General features: G+C 40.9%; 1 protein-coding gene across 1 annotated transcript in view; it reads left to right on the plus strand.

Moving 5' to 3' along the window:
* The window catches only part of tmem63c (transmembrane protein 63C), a 494,723-nt gene that overhangs the window by 318,500 nt on the left and 155,891 nt on the right, over positions 1–20,332 (plus strand). The window lies entirely within an intron of this gene.

Below are 20,332 nucleotides of genomic sequence, written 5' to 3' on the forward strand. Positions count from 1 at the left end.
TTGCCAAAGGGGGTGTTACTAAGTACTGACCATGCAGGGTGCCCAAACTTTAGCTTCAGGCTCTTTTCCTTTTTTGTTATTTTGAAACTGTAAAAGATGGAAATAAAAAAGTAATCTTGCTGAAAATATTAAAGAAATGTGTCATCTTTAACTTATGTCTTTTGGAAATCAGGTCATCTTTTATTCACTTAGCTACTCACAGTAACAGAAATTTTGACCAGGGGTGCCCAAATTGCCACTGCATGTCAGTGATTTGGATGATGGATTTGATGGCTTTGTGGCCAGGTTTGTGGATGATATAAAGATAGGTGGAGGGGCAGATAGTTTTGAAGAAGTAGAGAGGCTAGAGAAGCACTTAGACAGACTAGGAAGTGGGTAAAGAAGTGGTAGATGGAATACAGTGTCAAGAAGTGTGGTCATGTACTTTGGTAGAAGAAATAGAAGCATAGACTATTTTCTAAATGGAGAGAAAATTCAAAAATCTGAGGTGCAAAGGGACTTGGGAGTCCTAATGCAGGATTTCCTATAGGTTAATTTGCAGGTTGAATCAGTGGTAAGGAAAGCAAATGTTACGTTAAAGTTCTTTTCAAGAGGACTAGGCCTACCTGGGGGAAGCAACAGTGGTCGCACCTCTGGCACAGAGTCTGTCCCTGTGGCTTAGAAAGGTAGGTTAAGGAAGAGGATGCCAGCAGTGATAGGGGACTATATAGTTAAAGGGTCAAACAGGCGAAGCTGTGGATGCAGGAAAGAAATATGGATGGTAGTTTGCCTCCCCAGGTGCTAGCCTCCAAGATGTTTCTGATCATGTCCACAATATCTTGAAGTGGGAAGGAGAACAGCCAGAGTTCATGGTACATATTGGTATCAACAACATAGGTAGGAAAAGGTACTACAGAGAGTTAGGAAGGAAGTTGAGAAGCAGGACCTCAAAAGTAGTAATCTTGGGATTACTGCCTGTGCCACGTGACAGTGAGTATAAGAAGAGAATGAGGTGGAGGACAAATGCGTGGCTGAGAGATTGGAACGGGGGCAGGGTTTCAGATTTCTAGATCATTAGGACCTCTTTTGGGGCAGGTGTGACCTGTACAAAAGGACGGGTTGCACTTGAATCCCAGGGAGATCAGTATCCTGGTGGGGAAGTTTGCTAAGGCTATTTAGAGTTTAAACTAGAATTGCTGGGGCTGGGAACTGAACTGAAGTGACAGAGGGAAGGGAGGTTGGCTCACAAATAGAGAAAGCTTAGAGACATTGCGAAAGGGAGGATAGGCAGGTGATAGAGAAGGGACATGCTCAGACTGATGGTTTGAGATTTGTCTATGAACAAATTGGATGAGCTACAGAGACTTGGATGGTGCAGGGGCAGGAAGCCTGGCAGAATCTTCAAGTGCCAGGCTTTAGATGTTTCAGAAAGTACAGGGAGGGAGGCAAAAGAGGTAGGGGCGTGGCACTGTTGATCAGAGACAGTGTCATGGCCGTAGTAATTGGGGACGATATAGAGGGATTGTCTACGGAGTCTCTGTGAGCGGAAGTTAGGAATAGGAAGGGGTCAATAACTCTACTGGGTGTTTTTTATAGACTACCCAATAGTAACAGGGACATCGAGGAGCAGATAGGAATATGGATTCTGCAAAGGTGTAAAAATAACAGGGTTGTTGTGGTGGGAGATTTTAATTTCCCAAATATTGATTGGCATCTCCCTAGAGTGAGGGGTTTAGATGGGTTAGAGTTTGTTAGGTGTATTCAGGAAGGTTTCTTGACATAATATGCAGATAAAGCCTATAAGAGGAGAGGCTGTACTTGATCTGGTATTGGGAAGGGTGACTTCTGGTCAGGTGTCAGGTCTCTCAGTGAGGGAGCATTTTGGAGATAGTGATCACAATTCTAACTCCTTTACCATTGCATTGGAGAGGGATAGAAACAGACAAGTCAGGGAAACATTTATTGGACTAAGGGGAAATATGAGACTATCAGGCAGGAACTTGGAAGCCTGAATTAGAAACAGATGTTCTCAGGGAAACATATGGAAGAAATGTGGCAAATGTTCAGGGGATAAGGTTCTACATAGGTATGTTCCAATGAGACAGGGAAAGGAAGGTAGGGTACAGGAAACATGGTGTACAAAGGATGCTGTATATCTAGTCAAGAAGAAAAGAAGAGCTTAACATAAGGTTCAATAAACTAGGTAATGATAGAGATCTAGATGATTATAAGGTTAGCAGGAAGGAGCTTAAGAATGAAATTAGGACAACCAGAAGGGGCAATGAGAAGGCCTTGGTGGACAGGATTAAGAAAAAACCTGAAGGCATTCTACAAATATGTGAAGAGCAAGAGAATAAGGCATGAGAGAATAGGATCAATCAAGTGTGACAGTGGAAAAGTGTGTATGGAACCAGAGGAGATAACAGAGGTGCTTAATGAATACTTTGTTTCAGTATTCACTACAGAAAAGGATTGTAGGGATGACTTGCAGCGGATTGTAAAGCTTGAGCACATAGATATTAAGGAAGAGGATGTGCTGGAGCTTTTGGAAAGCATCAAGTTTGGTAGGTCACCAGGACCAGACAGGATATAGCCCAGGCTACTGTGGGAAGCGAGGGAGGAGATTGCTGAGACTCTGGCGATGATCTTTACATCATCAATGAGGACAAGAGATATTTTGGAGGATTGGAGGGGTGCAGATGTTGTTCCCTTATTCAAGAAACATAGAAACATAGAAAATAGGTGCAGGAGTAGGCCATTCGGCCCTTCAAGCCTGCACTGCCATTCAGTATGATCATGGCTGATCATCCAACTCAGAACCCTGTACCTGCTTTCTCTCCATACCCCCAGATCCCTTTAGCCACAAGGGCCATATCTAACTTCCTCTTAAATATAGCCAATGAACTGGCCTCAACTGTTTACTGTGACAGAGAATTCCACAGATTCACCACTCTCTGAAGACGTTTTTCCTCATCTCGGTCCTAAAAGGCTTCCCCTTTATCCCTAAACTGTGACCCCTCGTTCTGGACTTCCCCAACATCAGAAACAATCTTCCTGCTTCTAGCCTGTCCAATCCCTTTAGAATTTTATACGTTTCAATAAGATCCCCCCTCAATCTTCTAAATTCCAGTGAGTATAAGCCTAGTCGATCCAGTCTTTCTTCATATGACAGTCCTGCCATACCAGGAATCAATCTGGTGAACCTTCTCTGTACTCCCTCTATGGCAAGAATGTCTTTCCTCGGATTAGGGGATCAAAAATGCACACAATATTCTATGTGTGGTCTCACCAAGGCCTTGTACAACTGCAGTAGAACCTCCCTGCTCCTGTACTCAAATCTTTTTGCTATGAATGCCAACATACCATTTGCCTTTTTCACTGCCTGCAGTACCTGCATGCCCAACTTCAATGACTGGTGTACAATGCTTCTCCCCTTTTCCTAATCCTAATCGGCCTCCGTTCAGATAATAATCTGTTTTCCTGTTCTTGCAACCAAAGTGGATAACCTCACACTTATCCACATTAAGTTGCATCTGCCATGAATTTGCCCACTCACCTAACCTATCCAAGTCACCCTGCATCCTCTTAGCATCCTCCTCACAGCTAACACCGCCGCCCAGCTTCGTGTCATCCGCAAACTTGGAGATGCTGCATTTAATTCCCTCATCTAAATCATTAATATATATTGTAAGCAACTGGGGTCCCAGCACTGAGCCTTGCGATACCCCACTAGTCACTTCCTGCCATTCTGAAAAGGTCCCGTTTACTCCCACTCTTTGCTTCCTGTCTGCCAACCAATTCTCTATCCACATCAATACCATACCCCCAATACCGTGTGCTTTACGTTTGCACACTAATCTCCTGTGTGGGACCTTGTCAAAAGCCTTTTGAAAATCTAAATATACCACATCCACTGGCTGTCCCCTATCCACTCTACTAGTTACATCTTCAAAAAATTCTGTAAGATTCGTCAGACATGATTTTCCTTTCACAAATCCATGCTGACTTTGTCCGATGATTTCACCTCTTTTCAAATGTGCTGCTATCACATCTTTGATAACTGACTCTAGCATTTTCCTCACCACTGATGTCAGACTAACCGGTCTATAATTCCCTGGTTTCTCTCTCCCTCCTTTTTTAAAAAGTGGGGTTACATTAGCCACCCTCCAATCCTCAGGAACTAATCCAGAACCTAAGGAGTTTTGAAAAATTATCACTAATGCATCCACTATTTCTTGGGCTACTTCCTTAAGCACTCTGGGATGCAGACCATCTGGCCCTGGGGATTTATCTGCCTTTAATCCCTTCAATTTACCCAACACCACTTCCCTACTAACATGTATTTCCCTCAGTTCCTCCATCTCACTAGACCCTCCTTAGAGAAGACAGAACCAAAGTAGTTATTCAATTGGTCTGCCATGTCTTTGTTCCCTATAATCAATTCACCTGTTTCTGACTGTAAAGGACCTACATTTCTTTTCACGTATCTATAAAAGCTTTTACAGTCAGTTTTTATGTTCCCTGCCAGCTTTCTCTCATAATCTTTTTTCCCTTTCCTAATTAAGCCCTTTGTCCTCCTCGGCTGGTCTCTGAATTTCTCCCAGTCCTCAGGTGTGCTGCTTTTTTTTTTGCTAATTTATATGTTTCTTCTTGGGACTTGATACTATCCCTAATTTCCCTTGTCAGCCATGGGTGCACTACCTTCCCTGGTTTATTCTTTTGCCAAACTGGGATGAACAATTGTTGTAGTTCATCCATGTGATCTTTAAATGCTTGCCATTGCATATCCACCGTCAACCCTTTAAGTATCATTTGCCAGTCTATCTTAGCTAATTCACGTCTCACACCTTCAAAGTTACCCTTCTTTAAGTTCAGAACCTTTGTTTCTGAATTAATTATGTCACTCTCCATCTTAATGAAGAATTCCACCATATTATGGTCACTCTTACCCAAGGAGCCTCGCACGACAAGATTGCTAACTAACCCTTCCTCATTGATCTATACCCAATCTAGAATGGCCTGCTCTCTAGTTGGTTCCTCGACATATTGGTTCAGAAAACCATCCCGCCTACATTCCAAGAAATCTTCTTCCTCAGCACCCTTACCAATTTGGTTCATCCAATCTATATGTAAATTGAAGTCACCCATTATAACTACTGTTCCTTTATTGCACGCATTTCTAATTTCCTGTTTAATGCCATCCCCAACTCATTACTACTGTTAGGTGGCCTGTACACAACCACCAGCGTTTTCTGCCCCTTAGTGTTATGCAGCTCTACCCATATCGATTCCACATCCTCCAGGCTAATGTCCTTCCTTTCTATTGCGTTAATCCCCTCTCTAACCAGCATCGCTATCCCACCTCCTTTTCTTTCCTGTCTATCCCTCCTGAATATTAAATATCCCTGGATGTTGAGCTCCCATCCTTGGTCACCCTGGAGCCATGTCTCTGTGATCCCAACTATATCATATTCATTAATAACTATCTGCACATTCAATTCATCCACCTTGTTACGAATGCTTCTCGCATTGACACACAAAGCCTTCAGGCTTGTTTTACAACACTCTTAGCCCTTATACAATTATGTTGAAAAGTGGCTCTTTTTGCTTTTTGCCCTGGATTTGCCTGCTTGCCACTTTTACTTTTCACCTTACTACTTTTTGCTTCTACCCTCATTTTACACCCCTCTGTCTCTCTGCACTTGTTCCCATCCCCCTGCCACATTAGCTTAAAGCCTCCTGAACAGCGTTAGCAAACACTCCCCCTAGGACATTGGTTCCAGTCCAGCCCAGGTGCAGACCATTCTGTTTGTACCGGTCCCACCTCCCCCAGAACTGGTTCCAATGCCCCAGGAATTTGAAACCCTCCCCCTTGCACCATTTTTCAAGCCACGTATTCATCTGAAATATCCTCCTATTTCTACTCTGACTAGCACGTGGCACTGGTAGTAATCCAGAGATTATTACCTCTGTGGTCCTACTTTTTAGTTTATCTCTTAACTCCCTAAGTTCACCTTGTAGGACCTCATCCCGTTTTTTACCTATATTGTTGATACCTATGTGCACCAAAACCACTGGCTGTTCACCCTCCCATTCCAGAATGTCCTGCAGCCGCTCAGAGACATCCTTGACCCTTGCACCAGGGAGGCAACATACCATCCTGGAGTCTTGTTTGCGGCCGCAGAAACGCCTATCTATTCCCCTTACAATCGAATCCCCTATCACTATAGCTATCCCACTCCTTTTCCTTCCCTCCTGTGCCACAGAACCACCTATGGTGCAATGAACTCGGCTGCTGCTGCTTTCCCCTGAGGAGACATCTCCCCCAACAGAATCCAAAACAGTATATCTGTTTAGGAGGGAGATGACTCCAGGGGACTCCTGCACTACCTGCCTACTGCTACGCTGTCTAGTGGCCACCCCTTCCCTTTCTGCCTGTGTAGCCTTTACCTGCGGTGTGGCCAACTCACTGAATGTGCTATTCATGACTTTCTCAGCATCGCAGATGCTCCAATATGAATCCAATCGCAGCTCCAGACGCTCAATGTGGTCTGCCAGAAGCTGCAGTTGGACACACTTTCTGCACACGTAGTCGTATCCTTGATTTCCCACATGCTGCAGGATGAATAAACCATGGGGCCAACCTCAGCTGTCATGACCTACCCAATACTTGCTTCAACGTTTGAAACTTTCACCTTTGAAAGGAACTTACCCGGCCTTACCTCACTTGGAGTGAAGCTCATCCTCAGCCTGTTCTTGTCAAAGCCTCTCAAGTCAAAGCCTCAAATCTCCACTCCTTCACTGACCCACTCACTCACTGGCCGCTTTCCAGGGACTAGAGAGCCCAGGAAATTATAGACCAGTGAGTCTTACTTCAGTGGTTGGTAAGTTGATGGAGAAAATCCTGAGAGGCAGGATTTATGAACATTTGGAGAGGCAGAATTTTCATTTTTAAAATCTTTTATTGATTATTATTGAAGATCAACAAAAATACATTAAGGTAATCAAGTCAATATTTCATTATGTACAGTGGAGAATTAATTAACAAATAACTGATTAACAGAGCTAAACAATATATCAATAATAAGAAGAAAAAAATAAAGTATTAAGAATATTTTTGATAGATAGAAAAGAAAGAAAAAAAGAACCCCTACTAACTGAAAAAAAGGAAAAAGAAACCCATTGGGAGCACAACCCCAGAGCTATACATCATACAAGCTTCCATAGAAAAACATCAATCCGCCAACTCAAATCCACTTAAACAAAAATTGGAAAGAAACCATATTAATTAACTCAAATCAGATTATAGTAACGGGCAAATGAAACCCACACCTTTTCTCAAAATCAAATTGAGGATCAAAAGTTTGACTTCTGATTTTCTCCAAACTAAGACATAACATCACCTGAGAGAACCACTGTATCAAAGTAGGAGCGGAAGCATCTTTCCATTTCAACAAAATAGCCCTTCTGGCCAATAATGTAACAAATGCAATTACATGTTGTTCTGATAGAGAAATACCATGAATATATTGAGGGATTATACCAAACAAAACTGTCAAATTATTAGGTTGTAAATTATTTTTTAAAACTTTAGAAATGATAGACAAAATAATTTCCAAAAATGTTTTAATACAGAACACGACCAAAACAGATGTGTCAATGTGGCTGCCTCGGTTTTACATCCATCACACTGACTAGCAACATTAGGAAACATTTTAGACAGTCTCTCCTTTGTCAGATAGTAATGATTTACAATTTTAAATTGAATTAAAAAGTGACTGGCACAGATCAAAGAAGAGTGAACCAACTTCAAAATCCACATCCAATCCTCTGTAATCAAGGTCATGTTAAGCTCTCTCTCCCAATCTTGCTTAATCTTAAGTGAAGGGTAATTGTGCTGTTGTAACAATAAATTATAAATTTTCCCAATAAAACCCTTCACTAAAGGATTCATTTTTAAAATAGTATCTAACAGGTCAGAATCCTGTATATATGGAAATTTACTTAAATATTCTTGTAAGAAATGTCTGACCTGAAGATATTGCAGGAAGCGTGAATACGAGAGAGATTATTCAGTTACTAATTTCTCAAAAGACATTAATCAACCATCTTGGAACAGATCCATGAAGGAATAAACTCCTTTATTCCTCCAAAGAAGAAAGGTAGGATCATTTAATGAAGGTTTAAATAAATAATTTCGATTAATTAAACTAAAAAGTTTAAATTTTTTAAGACTAAAAAAATTACGAAACTGGAACTAAATTCGTAATGACTGCTTAATCACAGGGTATAAATTTAAATTAGTAATTTTGACCAGTTGTACAGGTAGAGAAGTTCCTAATAACGAGGTTAAGTGAAACAGTTCCACAGCATTCAATTCCAAATCAGCCCAAGGTGGTTGTTCATTTTTATCAGTCCAATATAACCAAAAACACATATAATGTATATTAACAGCCCATTAATACATTCTTAAATTAGATAAAACAAGACCTCCATCCTTTTTTAATTTTTGTAAATGATAATTACCAATTCTTGGTCTTTTGTTATTCCAAACAAAAGATGAAATAATAGAGTCAACCTGATCAAAAAACTACTCAGTTAAGAAAATAGGGATATTTTGAAATACATGTAAAAGTTTTGGTAAAATCATCATTTTAACTGCATGAATTCAGCCAGCTAACAAAAGTGTAAGTGGATTCCATCTACAAAATAATTGCTTCATAAAATCAACTAAAGGAACCATATTAGCTTTATGAAGGTCTTTATAATTTTTAGTAATAATAATACCTAGATATTTAAAAGAGTCTGTAACTCTAAAAGGCATGTTATCATATATAGAAGCAGAATCACTTAGGAGAAATAATTCACTTTTATGAAGGTTTAGTTTATATCCCAAAAACTTTCAAAATTCATTTAATAGTCTAGGAATAATCAATAATCTAGGAATGGATTCTTCAGGATTTGAAATGTAAACTAAGAGATCATCAGCATAAAGGGAGATCTTATAGACAGTAGACAATAGGTGCAGAAGTAGACCATTCGGCCCTTCGAGCCTGCACCGCCATTCTGAGATCATGGCTGTTCATCTACTATCAATACCCAGTTCCTGCCTTGTCCCCATATCCCTTGATTCACCTATCCATAAGATACCTATCTAGCTCCTTCTTGACAGCATCCAGAGAATTGGCCTCCACTGCCTTCTGAGGCAGTGCATTCCACACCCCCACAACTCTCTGGGAGAAGAAGTTTTTCCTTAACTCTGTCCTAAATGACCTACCCCTTATTCTTAAACCATGCCCTCTGGTACAGGACTCTCCCAGCATCTGGAACATATTTCTTGCCTCTATCTTGTCCAATCCCTTAATAATCTTATATGTTGTAATCAGATCCCCTCTCAATCTCCTTAATTCCAGCATGTACAAGCCCAGTCTCTCTAACCTCTCTGCGCAAGACAGTCCGGACATCCCAGGAATTAACCTTATGAATAACTGTCCTATCAAAAAAGAATCTTTAAGCATTTCCAACGTATATGGAGAAAGCAATTTTTCAAATTGTTTTTTATAAAATCTTACAGAATAACCATCCAGTCCAGGAGCTTTACCAGATTGCTTTGAAGAAATAGCTTTCTGAATTTCATTTTCAGTAATAGGAGCATCAAGAGTTTGTTGATCATCACCAGAAATTCAAAGAAAATTGATCTTTTGTAAAAAGGCATTCATTTTAGAAGTATCAACTGGAAACTGAGATTTATATTCAATGTAAAAGTCTTGAAAAATTTTATTAATATTTTCATAATTACATGTTAAACTACCGTCTCCCTTACGAATTTTTAAAATTTGTCTTTTAACTCTAGCTGCTTTCAGTTGAGATGCTAATAGCTTATTATTTTTATTCCCAAACACATAAAATTGACTTTTCAATTTAAGCAAATTTCTTTCAATAGGATAAGTTAATAATAAATCATATTGTGATTGGAGTTCAACTCTTTGTTTGAATAAATCAATGTTAGGAGAGATTGCATAAATATTGTCCAAGTCTTTAATTGGTTTTGAAATCTTATCTAACTCTGTTTTTGTCTTTTTTTTCAGCTTAGCTAAATAGGAGATAATTTGACTGCGCAAAAATGCTTTAAATGTATCCCATGTAATCAATTTTGACACATCTCCCGTATTATTAAAAAGAAAAAATCCTTTATCTGAGTCTCAATAGATTTAACAAAGTCCGAACTTTGTAATAAATTTTCTGGAAAACACCAAGGCAAATTTGCAATAACGACATCATTCAATTCAAAGGCTAAGTTTAAAGGCGCATGATCCAAGAGAAGAATAGCATCATATTCAAATTTCTGAACTTAGGACAAAAATTGGGGATCAGCTATAAAATAATCGATTCTCAAATATTTTTTGTGAACATATGAAAAAAAAGAATAATCTATCATTACGATGTAAATGTCTCCAAACTTTAACCAGGCCAAAATCAATTTAAAAAGAGTTAATAAGTGATGCAGAACAACTTGGAAGCTGCTGATTGGTTGAACTCTTGTCAATCAAAGGATTTAAGCAACAGTTAAAATCACCCCCATTAACATCATATACTCATTTAAATCCAGCAATAAGGCAAATACATTTTTTTAAAAAGAAGGATCATCTACATTAGCTCTATATAGATTACCCAGGATAATTTTTCTATTACAAATTGTTCCTTTAACAATTAAAAATCTACCATTAACATCTGACACAATGTCTTCTTGGATGAATAAAATATTAGATTTAATAAAAATAGATATTCCCTTTGTTTTATTTTGACAAGTAGCGTGGAATTGAAGGCCCTTCTACATCTTAAAAAATCTATTTTGATTGCCTGTTCTGATATGTGTTTCTTGAACAAAAATTAAATCAGGTTGGAATCGAACACCTCCCTCTGCAACTGGATCCTAGACTTCCTGACTGGGAGACCTCAGTCAGTCCAGATCGGGAGCAGCATCTCCAATACCATCACACTGAACAAAATATAGTGAGGTCAGCTGAGAAGATCATCAGGGTCTCTCTTCCTGCCATCACAGACATTTACACTACACGCTGCATCCGCAAAGGAAACAGCATTATGAAGGACCCTTTGCACCCCTCATACAATCTCTTCTCCTTCCTGCTATCTGGGAAAAGGCTCTGAAGCGTTTGGGCTCTCAAAACCAGACTACATAGCAGTTTCTTCCCCCAAGCTATCAGACTCCTCAATACCCGAAGCCTGGTCTGACACTTTGCCCTACTGTCCTGTTTATTGTTTATTGTAATGCCTGCACTGTTTTTGTGCACTTTATGCAGTCCAGTGTAGGTCTGTAGTCTAGTGTAGCTTTCTCTGTGTTTTTTTTTATTATGTAGTTCAGTCTAGTTTTTTGTACTGTGTCTTGTAACACCACGGTTCTGAAAAATGTTGTCTCATTTTTACAATGCACTCTACCAGCAGTTATGGTCGAAATGACAATAAAAATTGACTTGACTTGATTAATGATTTTAAAAGTCTTCTTGCGCTTAATAGGATGATTCCAACCATGTACATTCCAACTTATAATGTTTATCTGTTTAGTTACCATAAAATTTTTTAGTTTATTTAACACATAAATGCACACATACCAGCGCGGGCTAATCAAAACTGGCGGTGATAAATATATCTATATACAAAACATGTATGCTCCAGAAGTCTGTAATGGGAAAAAAATACAAAAATTAAAACTAAAATTAATCCTACAATTAATTTTATAACTCAAAGCTAACCCCAATCCACCCACCACCCTGAAAGACCCGAAATTTGGCAAAAAAAAGCCGAAATGCATCCCCATAGAAGTAAAAAAAAGAGAAAGACTCTGCTAGCTGCCCATTTTATAATGGTAATTTTAAAAGCTTTCATTAATTCCTCCCCCAGTTACAAAAAAAAACATACGGCCCTAAAATAGAAAAGCCCTGCAGAGGAAAAATATGTTTATACGTAATCCTTAAAAATAAACTGAGGAATGCAGAAACAATCTCCAAAAATGCCAAAGCAATAATGTTAAACAAAGAGAAGAATGCCTATGTAATCTCCAATGAAGAAAAATCAGCGTCACTTTCCATTTAACTTACACGCCCAATGAAAAACTATTTTTAGGGAAAAAAAACTAAGTATCTACCTACTAAGCCCTCCCAACTATGTATATATAAGAAAAAGTCCTTAAGAACTATGAAAACTATCATTTAATGAAAAAAAGGAGGATAGAAACTAATAATCAAACCGGTTAGTAATCTATCCATTGTGTTAATTCACTCAGTAGACCAAACAGATTTCAGAAAAGTCATTCATCAGACACATATAACCATATAACAATCACAGCACGGAAACAGGCCATCTTGGCCCTCCTAGTCCGTGCCGAACCCTTAATCTCACCTAGTCCCACCTACCCGCACTCAGCCCATAACCCTCCACTCCTTTCCTGTCCATATACCTATCCAATTTTACCTTAAATGACACAACTGAACTGGCCTCTACTACTTCTACAGGAAGCTCATTCCACACAGCTATCACTCTTTGAGTAAAGAAATACCCCCTCGTGTTTCCCTTAAACTTCTGCCCCCTAACTCTCAAATCATGTCCTCTAGTTTGAATCTCCCCTACTCTCAATGGAAACAGCCTGTTCACGTCAACTCTATCTATCCCTCTCAAAATTTTAAATACCTCGATCAAATCCCCCCTCAACCTTCTACGCTCCAATGAATAGAGACCTAACTTCTTCAACCTTTCTCTGTAACTTAATTGCTGAAACCCAGGTAACATCCTAGTAAATCGTCTCTGCACTCTCTCTAATTTATTGATATCTTTCCTATAATTCGGTGACCAGAACTGCACACAATATTCCAAATTTGGCCTTACCAATGCCTTGTACAACTTTAGCATTACATCCCAACTTCTGTACTTAATGCTTTGATTTATAAAGGCCAGCGTTCCAAAAGCCCTCTTCACCACCCTATCTACATGAGACTCCACTTTCAGGGAACTATGCACAGTTATTCCTAGATCTCTCTGTTCCTCTGCATTCCTCAATGCCCTACCATTTACTCTGTATGTTCTATTTGGATTATTCCTGCCAAAATGTAGAACCTCACACTTCTCAGCATTAAACTCCATCTGCCAACGTTCAGCCCATTCTTCTAACTGGCATAAATCTCCCTGCAAGCTTTGAAAATCCACCTCATTATCCACAACACCTCCTACCTTAGTATCATCGGCATACTTACTAATCCAATTTACCACCCCATCATCCAGATCATTTATGTATATTACAAACAACATTGGGCCCAAAACAGATCCCCGAGGCACCCCGCTAGTCACCGGCCTCCATCCTGATAAACAATTATCCACCACTACTCTCTGGCATCTCCCATCTAGCCACTGTTGAATCCATTTTATTACTCCAGCATTAATACCTAACGACTGAACCTTCTTAACTAACCTTCCATGTGGAACTTTGTCAAAGGCTTTGCTGAAGTCCATATAGACTACATCCACTGCCTTACCCTCATCAACATTCCTCGTAACTTCTTCAAAAAATTCAATAAGGTTTGTCAAACATGACCTTCCACGCACAAATCCATGCTGGCTACTTCTAATCAGATCCCGTCTATCCAGATAATTATAAATACTAAGAATACTTTCCATTAATTTACCCACCACTGATGTCAAACTGATAGGTCTATAATTGCTAGGCTTCCTTCTAGAACCCTTTTTAAACAATGGAACCACATGAGCATACGCTAATCCTTCGGCACAATCCCTGTTTCTAATGATATATTAAAGATCTCCGTCAGAGCTCCTGCTATTTCTACACAAACTTCCCTCAAGGTCCTGGGGAATATCCTGTCAGGACCCGGAGATTTATCCACTTTTAAATTTCTTAAAAGCGCCAGTACCTCCACCTCTTTAATTGTCATAGGTTCCATAACTTCCTTACTTGTTTCCCACACCTTAGACAATTCAATATCCTTCTCCTTAGTGAATACCGAAGAGAAGAAATCATTCAAAATCTCTCCCATCTCCTTCGGTTCCACACATAGCTGACCACTCTGATTCTCTAAGGGGCCAATTTTATCCCTCACTATCCTCTTGCTTTTAATATAACTGTAGAAACCTTTCGGATTTACTTTCACCTTATTTGCCAAACCAACCTTGTATCTTTTTTTAGCTTTCCTAATCTCTTTCTTAAGATTCCTTTTACATTCTTTATATTCCTCGAGCAATTCCTTTACTCCATGCTGCCTATATCTATTGTAGACATCCCTCTTTTTCTGAACCAAATTTCTAATATCCCTTGAAAACCATGGTGCTCTCAAACCTTTAACCTTTCCTTTCACCCTAACAGGAACATAAAGATTCTGTACCCTCATAATTTCACCCTTAAATGACCTCCATTTCTCTATTACATCCTTCCCATAAAACAACTTGACCCAATCCACTCTCTCTCTCTAATCCACTCTCTCTAAATCCCGCAAACCCTAACCCTCTAAATCCCTTCGCATCCCCTCAAAGTTAGCCTTTCTCCAATCAAAAATCTCAACTCTAGGTCCAGTCCTGTCCTTCTCCATAATTATATTGAAGCTAATGCTATTGTGATCACTGGACCCGAAGTGCTCCCCAACACATACATCTGTCAGCTGACCTATCGCATTCCCTAACAGGAGATCCAACACTGCCCCATCTCTAGTCGGTACTTCTATGTATTGTTGCAAAAAACTATCCTGCACACATTTCACAAACTCTAAACCATCCAGCCCTTTTACAGAATGAGCTTCCCAGTCTACGTGTGGAAAATTAAAATCTCCCACAATCACCACCTTGTGTTTACTACAAATATCTGCTATCTCCTTACACATTTGCTCTTCCAACTCACGCACCCCATTAGGTGGCCTATAATACACTCCTATCAGTGTTACTGCACCTTTCCCATTCTTCAATTCCACCCAAATGGTCTCCCTAGAGGAGCTCTCTAATCTATCTTTCCAAAGCACCGCCATAAGATTTTCTCGGACAAGCAATGCAACACCTCCTCCTCTGGCCCCTCCTACTCTATCACACCTGAAGCAACTAAATCCAGGAATATTTAGTTGCCAATCACACCCTTCCTGCAACCATGTTTCACTAATAGCTACAACATCATAATTCCAGGTATCAATCCACGCTTTAAGCTCATCCACCTTTCTTACAATGCTCCTAGCATTAAAATAGATACATTTAAGATACTCTCCATCTCCTCCTCTCTTTCCATCCCTAACAATGCATTCAAATTTATTATCCTTTTCTTTCTTCTCCCCTACATCTTCGGGCTGAGCGCATCCCTTCTCCATCACCTGCCTTTCCTCCCTCACACACTGTCTATTTACTTGCTCCACTGGTGAACTAACCACCTCTCCCATAGTCTCCTCAAATAGTCTCCTAGCCCCCCATCTTACTAGTTTAAAGTCCGCCCTGTAGCCCTAGCAAACCTCCCCGCTAGGATATTGGTCCCCCCACGATTCAAGTGTAACCCGTCCTTCTTGAACAGGTCACTCCTGCCCCAGAAGAGGTCCCAATGATCCAGAAACTTGAATCCCTGCCCCCTGCTCCAATCCCACAGCCACACATTCATCCTCCACCTAATTCTATTCCTACTCTCACTGTCGTGTGGCACAGGCAGTAATCCCGAGATTACTACCTTTGTGGTCCTTCTTCTTAACTGCCTTCCTAACTCCCTATACTCTCGTTTCAGGACCTCTTCCCCTTTCCTTCTTATGTCATTGGTACCTACATGTACCACGACCTCTGGCTCTTCACCCTCCCACTTCAGGATATCTTGGACGCGATCAGAAACGTCCCGAACCCTGGCACCAGGGAGGCAAATTACCATCCAGGACTCCCAGTCACCTCCACAGAAATGCCTGTCTAAGCCCCTGACTATTGAGTCCCCTATTACTATGGACCTCTTTCTTCTAACCCTACCCTTCTGAGCTACAGGGCCGTCCTCTGTGCCGGAGGCCCAGCCACTGTCACTCCCACCAGGTAGGCTGTCCCCCCCAACAGTACTCAAACATGAGTACTTATTGTCAAGGGGTACAGCCACTGGGGTACTCTCTAGTACCTGCCTCTTCCCCTTCCTGACTGTAACCCACCTATCTGCCTCCCGTGGTCCCGGAGTGACCACCTGCCTGTAACTCCTCTCTATCACCTCCTCACTCTCCCTGACCAGGCGAAGGTCATCGAGCTGCAGCTCCAGTTCCCTAACTCGGTCCCTCAGGAGCTGCAGTTCGGCGCACCTGGCGCAGATGTGGACGTCCGGGAGGCTCGGAGACTCCAGGATCTCCCACATCCGACACCGAGAACAACAAGCTGCCCTCACACTCATACCTCCCAAATAACTGAAAATACAAGAACTAAAAGATAAGCCTACTGTGCCCTCTTCCGCCTAAGCCCTCTGAGCCCAAGCCCTACACTCTGCGCCCAGCTCACTTCACTGCCCGCAAACGAAGCTGCCCGCTTCTTAAGGCGGCGTTCTTTATATATCTTCCCTCCTTCCCGGGCCTCCTTCACGCGCCTGCGCAGTCCCGCCTCTCAGAACTCCGATCTGAGAAGCAATTAGACAATTTGAAAATGGCCGCCGCTGCACTTCCTCTCAAGCCTCGCTGTCCTCTTCCAAAAGAGGACATCAAAAAGTTCAGATCTTCTTTAAATGGTCCATCAATCAAAGGACATCTTAAGTGAATCAGAAGTCTTCAAAGCTTATTTTCTTTCTGAAATAACAATTATTTAGCAGACCTAAAACCATTCAAACCTCAGATGCAACTGAAATAGAGTTAACATAGTCCAATGCCTCTTTGGGGTCCAGAAAAACACGTGGGGTCGAATCTTTTGGAAACATCTTTAATCGGGCTGGATAGTGAAGTGATGTGAATAATTCCTTATCATAGGCTATCTTCATAGTTGGAACGAATTTAGACTGCAGGTCCATAATTTCCCATGGATAATCATCATAATCTTGGAACTCTTGAATTTAAAAACACTGTGTTTCCTTGCATATTTCATGATTTGGTCTTTAACTTTGAAACAAAGGAAGCAGACCAAAACTGACCTTGGCTTATTCAGATCCCAAGATTTCGAAGTGAAAATTCTATGCGCTCTTTCGATATTGGGAGGTTGAGGTAAAATGTCTGGAAACAGTGATTGAAACAGGTTAGCAAAGTAGTCCAATAAATCCCCACTCTCAGATCCTTACTTCAGACCAACATTTTGAATACTATTCTGATGAGATCTTGCTTCCAAATCGATATTATTATGTTGAGACTTTTCCAAGCGAGCTGAAATGTCCACTATCTGACGCTTCATCTCTTTAAGTTCAGAGTTCAGGGAAATAATAGTTTCCTGCACAAATTGATAACTCTTACATAACGACTTCATCTCAGAAGAGGTAGCATCAGTTTTACCGTGTTGTTGTCTATTTTCCTGTCAAGAACCATCAGTAAATGTTCCAGATGTTCAGCCCAGACAGGCATATCTTCTGGTTATTCTTTCAACGTTTTCCCCTTTCAATTGCTGGATTCAGGAAGCTACTTACCACTTCTTAAAGATTGTGACATAATAACAACTATTCCCCTCTAAGATCCGACAATAAAAGTTAAAAATTCAAAGTTTAAACTGGGGAAAAGGAAGAATTAATTGCAGCCACACAAACGTGTGTCACTCTATAGGCAGTGGAGTCTGCCCTCTGGAAAGGCATAAAATTATTGGGAATAGTCAGTATGGCTTTATCAAAGGCAGCTCATGCCTTACAAGCCTGATTGAATTTTTTGAGGATGTGACTGAACACATTGATGAAGGTAGAGCAGTAGATGTCGTGTATATGGATTTCAGCAAGGCATTTGATAAGGTACCCCATGCAGGGCTTATTGAAAAGATAAGGAGGTATGGGATCCAAGGGGACATTGCTTTGTGGATCCAGAACTGGCTTGCCCACAGAAGGTAAAGAGTGGTTGTAGATGGGTGATATTCTGCATGGAGGTCGGTGACCAGTAGTGTGCCGCAGGGATCTGTTCTGGGACCCCTACTCTTTGTGATTTTTATAACTGACCTGGATGAGGAAGTGGAGGGATAAGTTAGTATATTTGCTGATGACACAAAGGTTGGGAGTGTTGTGGATAGTGTGGAGGGCTGTCAGAGGTTACAGTGGGACATTGATAGGATGCAAGACTGGGCTGAGAAATGGCAGATGGAGTTCATCTCAGATAATTGTGAGATGGTTCATTTTGGTCGATCAAATATGATGGCAGAATATAGCATTAAGACTCTTGGCAGTGTGGAGGATCAGAGGGATCTTGGGGTCTGAGTCCATAGGGCACTGGAAGCTGGTTGACTCTGTGGTTAAGAAGGTATATGTTGCATTGCCTTTCATCAACTGTGGGATTGAATTTAAGAGTCGAGAGGTAATGTTGCAGCTATACAGGACCCTGATCAGACCCCACTTGGAGTACTGTGCTCAGTTCTGTTTGCCTCACTACAGGGAGGATGTGGAAACCATAGAAAGGGTGCAGAGGAGATTTACAAGGATGTTGCCTGGATTGGGGAGTATGCCTTATGAGAATAGATTGAGTGAACTCGGCCTTTTCTCCTTGGAGCGATGGAGGATGAGAGGTGACCTGATAGAAGTGTATAAGATGATGAGAGGCATTGATCGTGTGGATAGTCAGAGGCTTTTTCCCAGGGCTGAGTTGGCTAGCATGAGAGGGCATAGTTTTAAGGTGCTTGGAAGTAGGTACAGAGGAGATGACTGGGATAAGTTTTTTACGTAGAGAGTGGTGACCGCGTAGAATGGGCTGCCGGCGGCACTGGTGGAAGTAGAAATGATAGAGTCTTTTAAGAGACTCCTGGATAGGTACATGGAGCTTAGAAAAATGGAGGGAATGGGTAAGCCTAGTAATTTCTAAAGTAGGGACATGTTCAGCATGGCTTTGTGGGCCGAAGGGCCTGTTTTGTGCTGTAGGTCTCCTATGTTTCTATAAAGCAAGGATACAATTTTGAGGCTTTGTAAGTCACTGGTGAAACCTTGTTTGGGATATTGTGAGCAGCTTAGGGCCCCTTATCTATGAAACGATGTGCTGACATTGGAGAGGGTTCAAAGGACGTAAACAAAAATGATTCCAGGATTGAAAGGCTTGTCATACGAGGAGTGTCTGATGGCTCTGGTTCTCCACTCATTAGAATTCAGAAGAATAAGGGATGACCTCATTGATACATTTTGAAGATTGAAGGGCATTGTTAGAGTGGATATGGAGAGGACTATAATAGGGAAGTCTAAGGCCGGAGGACACATTCTTAGAATAGAGCAACATCCACTTGAAATAGAGGTGAGGAGGGATATATTTAGCCAGAGAGTGGTAAATCTGTGTAAATGGCTGCCATAGGGAGCTATGGAGGCCAACTCATTAGGTATATTTAAAGCAGAGGTTGATAGATGCTTGATTGGTCAGGGCATGAAGGGATATGAGGAGAAGGCAGGAGATTGGGACTGACAGGGAAATGGATCAGCCATGATAAAATTGCAGAGCAGACTCTATGGGCCAAATGGTGTAACTCTGCTCCTATATCTTATGGTCTAATAGACAAAGGAGTGGATGTTGTTTTCTTGGATTTTCAGAAGGCCTTTGACCAAGTGCTGCACATGAGGCTGCTTAACAAGGTAAGAGCCCATGGTATTACAGGAAAAGTACTAGAATGGATAGTGAATTGGCTGACTGGCAGGAGGCAAAGAGTGGAAATAAAGGGAGCCTTTTTTGGTTGGCTACCAGTGAATAGTCGTGTTCTGCAGGAGTTGGTGATGGAATCGCTTCTTTTTACATTATATGTCAATGATTTGGATGAAGAAATTGATAGGTTTGTGACCATTTGTGGATAATACAAAGATAGGCAGGAACAGTAAGAACATTAAAGAAGCATCTGGACATCTGAACGTGCAGGGCATCAAGGGATATAGAATTAATACTGGTTGGTGAGATTTATATAGGTAGGTCTGTGTAATCATGGTCATCCAAGGGCCTGTTTCTACATTTTACAACTCTGTAATTGACTATATTCCCAGCATCAGTAGTTTTATTTTTGTCTTTCATTGTACTCAGGGAAGTGGCCATCTCCACCCACACTCTACTGGTGAAATGTACCAGCTTTGCCTAAACTTTGTGCGTGCAGCCATGCTGTTCACTGTCCTCAGCCTTTGGTCAGTTCTCAGTTCTGTCACAAGAGAGTTAACAAGTTGCTTTTTGTCTTGACTTTAGAAGAGTGTTCTGCCTTACTGATTGACAGGTTTTGT

The sequence above is a fragment of the Hypanus sabinus genome, chromosome 2, assembly GCF_030144855.1.
Source record: "Hypanus sabinus isolate sHypSab1 chromosome 2, sHypSab1.hap1, whole genome shotgun sequence".
NCBI lineage: Eukaryota > Metazoa > Chordata > Chondrichthyes > Myliobatiformes > Dasyatidae > Hypanus > Hypanus sabinus.